Raw genomic sequence first — 7244 nt, 5'->3', positions numbered from 1 at the left:
TCACCCTTCCTTCATGACATTCAGTGATTGCTGGTGCACCGCTGTTGAGAGGCCTGAAACAAACTTCCCACACCCGCATATAGTAGCCTAGCTACATTGTGGATTATTGTTCCCGGTTAAATGTCAACCACATTTAAAAGGTTCCCATGGGTATGCCAAACATGACTTTCAGCTGTTTGCACTTGTCTTCCAACTATACCATGAGATCTTCTCCCTGAACATGGCACAACACAAAGTGATGATTGGCCTTTGTGTCAACATTTTATGCCAGCTACTATGTCAGGACATAGCCTAATGTTAATTTTCTATTAATGTTGATAATATGAGGCAGTAAGATTAACACTTTGCCCTTGCCAACGTTTTCTTGCGGTATCTAGGACTTCAACTTCACTCAGATGTTGCCGTGTGTTCAGCTGCTGTGTGAGGACAGACATCATATCATGTTATTTTTGCTTTGAAAAATGCAATCTCCAACAACCACACAGGCAGGAAAAGATAAAATGGCTGCTTCATAACATATTCCAGTAAAAAATGAGAGCGTGACCCTCGTCCTTCCAGAGCCCCAGCTTCCTGTCAAACAGTCAAACACCCCCAGACAGTGGGGCTGTTTGTCATGACTTGTACAAAGCAGATAAAAGAATAAAAACATTCCAGCGACACACAGAGCTTCCCCACTTGGTATTCACTTTGGTGTTGTTTAACTATTGAGCGGGGATGCTACCTATAGCACCGTCGTGCTTATATCTGACACATTCCACAGTGACAGGCTTTCAAAGTCTTAAAATAGAAGCATGGAAACTTTCCCAGAATTAAGATCTCAAAGGCTAAGAGGGATCACAACTTAACAGATAAGGAAGGTCCCAAAACTGTCACAGAGCATGAGGGACTCCCGACCATACAGTAAAGTACAGCACATGCAGGAAAAATGCAGCTTGTTGTTATAGTGTAGACACAAATGTAATGTCATTCACAATAAAGCTAGCTTGTATAATTGAATGTCCAGCTGCTATAGTATATGCCCCGCGTTTCAGAATAATTACCAGACCTTTTTGTTCATGACAGCTGCTGAGAAATAATGAACTTTGCTCCACTGCAGCGTGGAGTTTGACTCAGTCCAGGAGTTATTTCAGTGACAGCTTTCTATGAGGGGATTTTCTGTGACCACACTACACTCAACTGCTGTTGATGCCAGTGTCTGGTTCACGAGAATCACAACACTGCCATTGATTAAATGCTCTGTCTCTGCCTTTTTTTATCTTCTGTTGCACAATAAATCTGTGCATGGCTGCAGTGTGTCATCTACTACACAGTTTTTTTTGTTGTTGTTTTGTTTTTTAAGTCTCCAGTTAGGTTTTCCTGTGTTCAAAACATTTTATACCAGTACAGTCAATATGACATTTGAACTGATTGGTGACTGTCTGGAACACTAAAACTAAGTTTAGTCCAGGAAACTTGTTGTGAACTTGTTGATCCAGCTGTTTCATCTCATGTCTCTCATTTTAAATGTCTTGCAGAGCAAAACACTAAATAGAATAGAATAGAATAGAATAGAATAGAATAGAATAGAATAGAACACACTTATTTGCCATTGCACAGAGTAGTACGACGGACTTTAAAAAGTGCTCCCGTGAAGATGTCAGTGCACACATTCATTCACACTCTCAAAGAAAAACTAGTCAATAAATGTATAACAACTATAAAAATGCAGTAGGCTAATAAGAAAGATCATATGCAGATAATGGCCTACATCGTTGATGAAAGTGGAACATTTTCGGGGGTGGAGAATATGTTTTAAAACAGAAAACAAATGCACACTAATGCATTTTGACACAAGATAAATGTATCAATAGAACAATAAATTATCAGTAATGAAAATAGTATTGAATATATTCAGATATTTCACATCTGATCTACTAACACAACAACTCAGACATCATGAAAGTGGTAATCAAGGCTCCTCAGCCATTAACCAGTCCTAGCAGTTGCACACACTGTTGTCTGTGCTCCCTCAGAAGCAAGCAGCTGTAGAGTCTGTATCAAATCATTGTACACATTTGTGAATCTTCTGAGTCTGTGTTGTTGTCAGTGAAAAGGCTGAGCTTAATTAACCCTGATTATGGTGTTGTATTGTGGTGCAGAGTAATTACTAGCGTTGGAGAATATCAAATATGATTAGAATCTTCTCAGTGCTGGTTAGTAAAACAGTTTTTAATTCAATTGTAAGTTACCACCGATCAAAATTGAGATCGAGAGATGTAAAATTGCAAAAATGTTTTGCACATACGGTTGTCATGAGAACCTATACTTCAGTATGAGGTCGATGCCAACATGCAAAAAATAGGCTGGGTTGATATCTGCTTTTTTTCGGTACCGTCACCGTGAATAGAATATCTACAACTTTGCCCTCGGCAGGCCATGTCGCTTCCTGTCGAATTGCTTATTAGGCCTATACGCATAAAGGCCTGTATATAAAACCCTCCACAAAAACAGGGAAATTTGTTCTCTCTTCAGGCCTGCAAGAAAGAATTACGTCATTCTTTTCTTGCAGCCCTGTTTTCAGAGTTTCTTGTGAAGTATGAAATGTCCTGGCCAGAACTAACTTTGTTCTTGTTCTTGCCACCTTTAGAAAAGGAACAAATGCCTCTGTTCTTGTGGAGTATGTACAGGCCTTAGGTCTAAAGGAGTGGTCTCGGTGTGGCTACAGTCGAACTCTGGTGCGGTCCGTTTGAGTTAACACAGTCAGACCTCGATCCGCTCCAGCTGCCTGCACGCCACAACTTAACGTAATGTAAACATGACGTATCACGTGTCTTTTTCCCGTCATGGAAACATGACACTCTGCCAGTGGTGGACCAGAGTGAAAACAAACGTGTGTGAACAAGAACCGTAGGGGAGAGTGGGGTAAGTTGAGCCACTTTTTGTATTCAGGATCACTACATCAAGACAATTATAGTTTTGTTCCTAACTAACACATCTGCATATCTTTCAGGATGTTTTGCATCCCTACAAATTAACAGAATGAGTGTAAATATAACTGTTTTTAAAATATAGCATGTTCAAAAAAAGTGGTCTGGAGTGGGGTAAATTGATCAACCCCCCCTTCTTTCCTTCCATCCATCTCCTACCTCCCCCTTTACTTAATATTTCACCTGTCCAGGCTACAGGTGAACACAAACTTCCTGCTGAGCCACCAGCTCACTGAGATTTGGGGAGTTTTGCAATTACATCGCATCTTGGGAAGAATCTCAGATATTTTTCTTTGAAAGTAAATGTGACAGTGGTGGTCCTGTCACTAAGCCTCCAATTGATGATGTGCCCTGGCTACTTGGCCAGGGGGATGTCCCTTTGGGTGACTGGCAAGCGCGCATGACTCTTACCCGGGAGGTGTGGGTTCAATCCCCACCTGGGCCCTCTTCACCTTGCCACATAAAGTTTGGCACACTATAAACAACTTGTCCTGTTTATAGGAACATACTTACTGTAATCACAAACATACAGAATCTTGATTTAATCATTTGGACATATACAGCCAAAATACATTCACTAAGTGTATAGGATAGGTGGCTCAACTTACCCCTGGCCAAATGGATCAACTTACCCCACAGCTACCTTAGCTTGGGTTTATTGCTCTCACAGCTAACATTTTGCACTTTCATGCTAGGTTTACTACCTCATGTTGTAGCTCATAGATACCACAACCCATGTATAAAACAAATTTACAATAATCTCTTTTAGTCTAAACACGATTCGCATAAAACTTATGATCGACAAAATTCACTTGCGAGAGTGAAAAATGATTTTTGGGTCATAAATATTAAACCAATTTACTCACATGGTTCTAACCTTCACAGATTCCATGAAATGATGCCTGCCTCCCTAATATTTGGTCACATGCTAATTTTTTCCTATAGTTTCCTAGAAACAAGGGGTGGGTCAACTTACTGGCTCATCTTACCCCACTCTCCCCTACTGAAAAATGAAATAATGTATCATTTTCACCCTTGATCCACACCAGTAGCCTATGTGTGAAAACAGCCTAGTGAATTAATGAGAACAACTGTTCTCTTGTTGAACTGATTGAATGACATAAGTAAAGACTACATTAGCTATACTCTCTGTTTTGGTTGATCCATATACACTGTTCTTAACTTTATGTTGCCACTTTCAATTCTTTGAGAAGTTGTGAAAGTACAGTGGGTTAAAATACTTGAACATTTGATGTGAAAGAGTTTTTTAATAAAATAGCCTAGTATAGTGAATTTAGAAGTATATGGGTTCTGTTTTTATATATGGGTCATTCTTCAACTACGGGCAAATTTGGTCTTGAAAATTTTAGAAAATCTAATGTATATTTTGAGAATTTTTTTCAGATATTTTACTTTTCAGTTATGTATAGAAACACATTCTGATAGCTGTTGTGATAAAATTATTTAGATAATATATTATTTTTGACATTTTAGTCTAACATTAAGTGGAAAGCGTCATTTCCATCACACGACAAAAAAGTTGTTTTTCCAAACAAAATTATGAAAATAACCAATTTTTCAGAGCATTTATTGAAATTTCAGCTGCATAATTTCCAAAACTGCAAAATATTATTAGTTTGACTGTTAATTCTTATGAATTTTATGTGAAAATGTGTAATGTGATGGAAATGACAATGTGTGGTGGAAAGGACTTCACGTGTTGGAAATGACAATCGACATACAAATTACTGAGTCACCTCCAAAAAAGTGATGGAAATGACTGTTGTGGAAATGACATTCTGTCACATTTTTAAAAAAATTTCATGCTATATTGGCATGATGACCTCAGCTTTAAAGCTATCAATAAATGCACACAAAATACACAATATCAAATATTATTTTTTACATTATTTGTACATTCAAAGGAAATATGAGCTGTTTGGAAATGACGACCAATAAACAGTGATGGGAAGAACGGCGTTAAAATAAACGGCGTTACTAACGGCGTTATCTTTTTCAGTAACGAGTAATCTAACTAATTACTATTTCCACCGTTACAACGCCGTTACCGTTACCGACAATTAAATGAGGCGCGTTACAAACTACTCAGTGAAGCCGTTGTCCTCCGACTTGGCTCATCTCATCTCAGACACAGAAGCTGCTAAACTGTTGTTGTTTTTTCCTCCTCTCCTTTGGTGAGGGGAGGGGGGAGGAGGGAGGGACGAGACAACCGCATAAGTGATGATGATTGGTTGAGGCAGAGTAAGGTTTCATGCTAAGCCAATCAGAGGCAGTGTTCAGTTTGTACACAAACCACACACGCACGCAGTTTAGCCTCACACACACAGACTAGCAGAGGGAAGCTGCCGAGATCGGAGGGAAAGTGGAAACAGACACTACTTTAATCTCCCTGAGGTAAAAGACAAGAACATGTGAGGTGTAGCTACATTATGTCCCGGAGCGAAGTGTTTGTCCTGAGCTTCTGCTCACCTGACTCTGTGCAGCTTCTTCATTAAATCCAAACAGTCCGACACAGCGACGCACTGCTCATCTTTGACTCTAAAGTCTCTGTAGCTCATCAGCTGGAACTCTTCCAGAGCAGCTACAGCAGCGTTGTGACCTCAACCATGGTTGGTGAGAGCAGAAATGTTGTTGTTGTAGTGAAAATGGGCGGGCTCGTGAAGACGCGAATTTACACAAAGTCAAAACGAGCGATAAATCGCATTTCTCGCGTATCTCGCGTTTGGTCGCGCGTATAAACTCGAGCGAAAAAAAAGCGTTCGATGAAAAGGACGAAGACGCGAAGGTCCCGTCGCCATAAAAGAATCGGGTGTAGCGTCGCAAAAAAAAAAAAAGTCGCGTATACCGCGTCTCGCGCCTAATCGCGTCTTTGCGTCACGGCCTTTTACACCGCGGACGTAACGAATAAACGGTGACGGTGTGAACGAACTACATAGAACAGGACCAGACGTGGCGTTGTTTCCTCTTTTCACCGACAGCTCTACTCTCCCTTACTTACACTAACTACTGTTATTGTTGAGGCCAGAGAATTGTGGGATTTGTAGTTTTTGACCAATCGTGTGCTCTTTCTTTTTGTGATTTTTCCGGTTCACACATGTTTGTTTTTTTTAGGGGCAAATGCGAGTGAAATGCTCGCCCATGGTGGGCATAAGAAAATGTAAGACCTGTCTAAAATTATTTAAGACTTGAACACAATAATTCAACAAATTTAAGACATTTTAAGACCTAAAATTTAGATTTTCACATTTTAGACTTTTTAAGACCCCGCGCGCATACCCTGTTATTTCATATAAAAGTTTAAGTGCATACATATTTTATGATGCTGTGTATTATATATTTAAGACCATCTTAGAATTTTCTAATAAATTTAATACTTTTTAAGGCCTTAAAGCAGATATCAGCTTCACGGCCGTTTCGGCTAATGCTGCGTTCAAGGCAGGCTTTTGAAACCGTAAGTTACAGCTTCAAGTCACAACTACGACTTGGTAGCGTTCCAGGTAACCCGTAGCTCGTGTTTTTACCATCCTGTTGTCTGTGAAAGTTCCCTATAACGGCCACTCGTAACTTCCGACCCGTGAACTCGTACCAGATCGAACTGGTATGACTTCACAGGAAGGAAAAACACAAAGTACGAGTTTCTTTGAACGCACCATGAGTTAGCAGCCCCCGCCCTTGTCAGGCATCAATTGGTCCTCGTGCTACGTCACCACATTCACGCGCATCCCTTGGCTGCACACACAGCCCTTCATGCCGTTCTCTCTCCTCATTGGATAACACTTGTATCCCACAAGGAAAATTTTCTCCTCGGGTTACAGCAGAGCAGAGTGACGGAGAGACTCGTGTTTAGGCTGAAATACTTCATGTAAGTGATTGCTGACAGAAAATAGGACTATTTAGGACTTATATTAACAAAAACATTCCACTGATATCTGCTTTAATTTTAGATACATGAATTTAAGACTTTTTAAGGATCCGAATCAGATGGATAATCGGTAAAGTTAATAATTTCACTTAATGTGGCCATGAATAAATTAATTTCGATGTTTCGCCTGTTATTAAACGCAAATCTTGAATAGGTCTCCGCTGTTTTCACATTTAAAAAGGTCTTTGTTGTCTTTGTACAGAGACAATATGAGATTTGCTTGTAGCCACAGCACTTAAAAAACCCACTGTAACCTATTTTCATAGGCACACCAGCCTCGCTTTCAATAAAACACACACTCGCATTCCATAATTGCGATCAGTGAAATATATGAA

The sequence above is a fragment of the Trachurus trachurus genome (genome assembly GCF_905171665.1).
Source record: "Trachurus trachurus genome assembly, chromosome: 13".
Taxonomy (NCBI): Eukaryota; Metazoa; Chordata; class Actinopteri; order Carangiformes; family Carangidae; genus Trachurus; species Trachurus trachurus.
The sequence above is the reverse complement of the archived record's forward strand: the minus strand, read 5'-3'. Positions refer to the sequence as shown.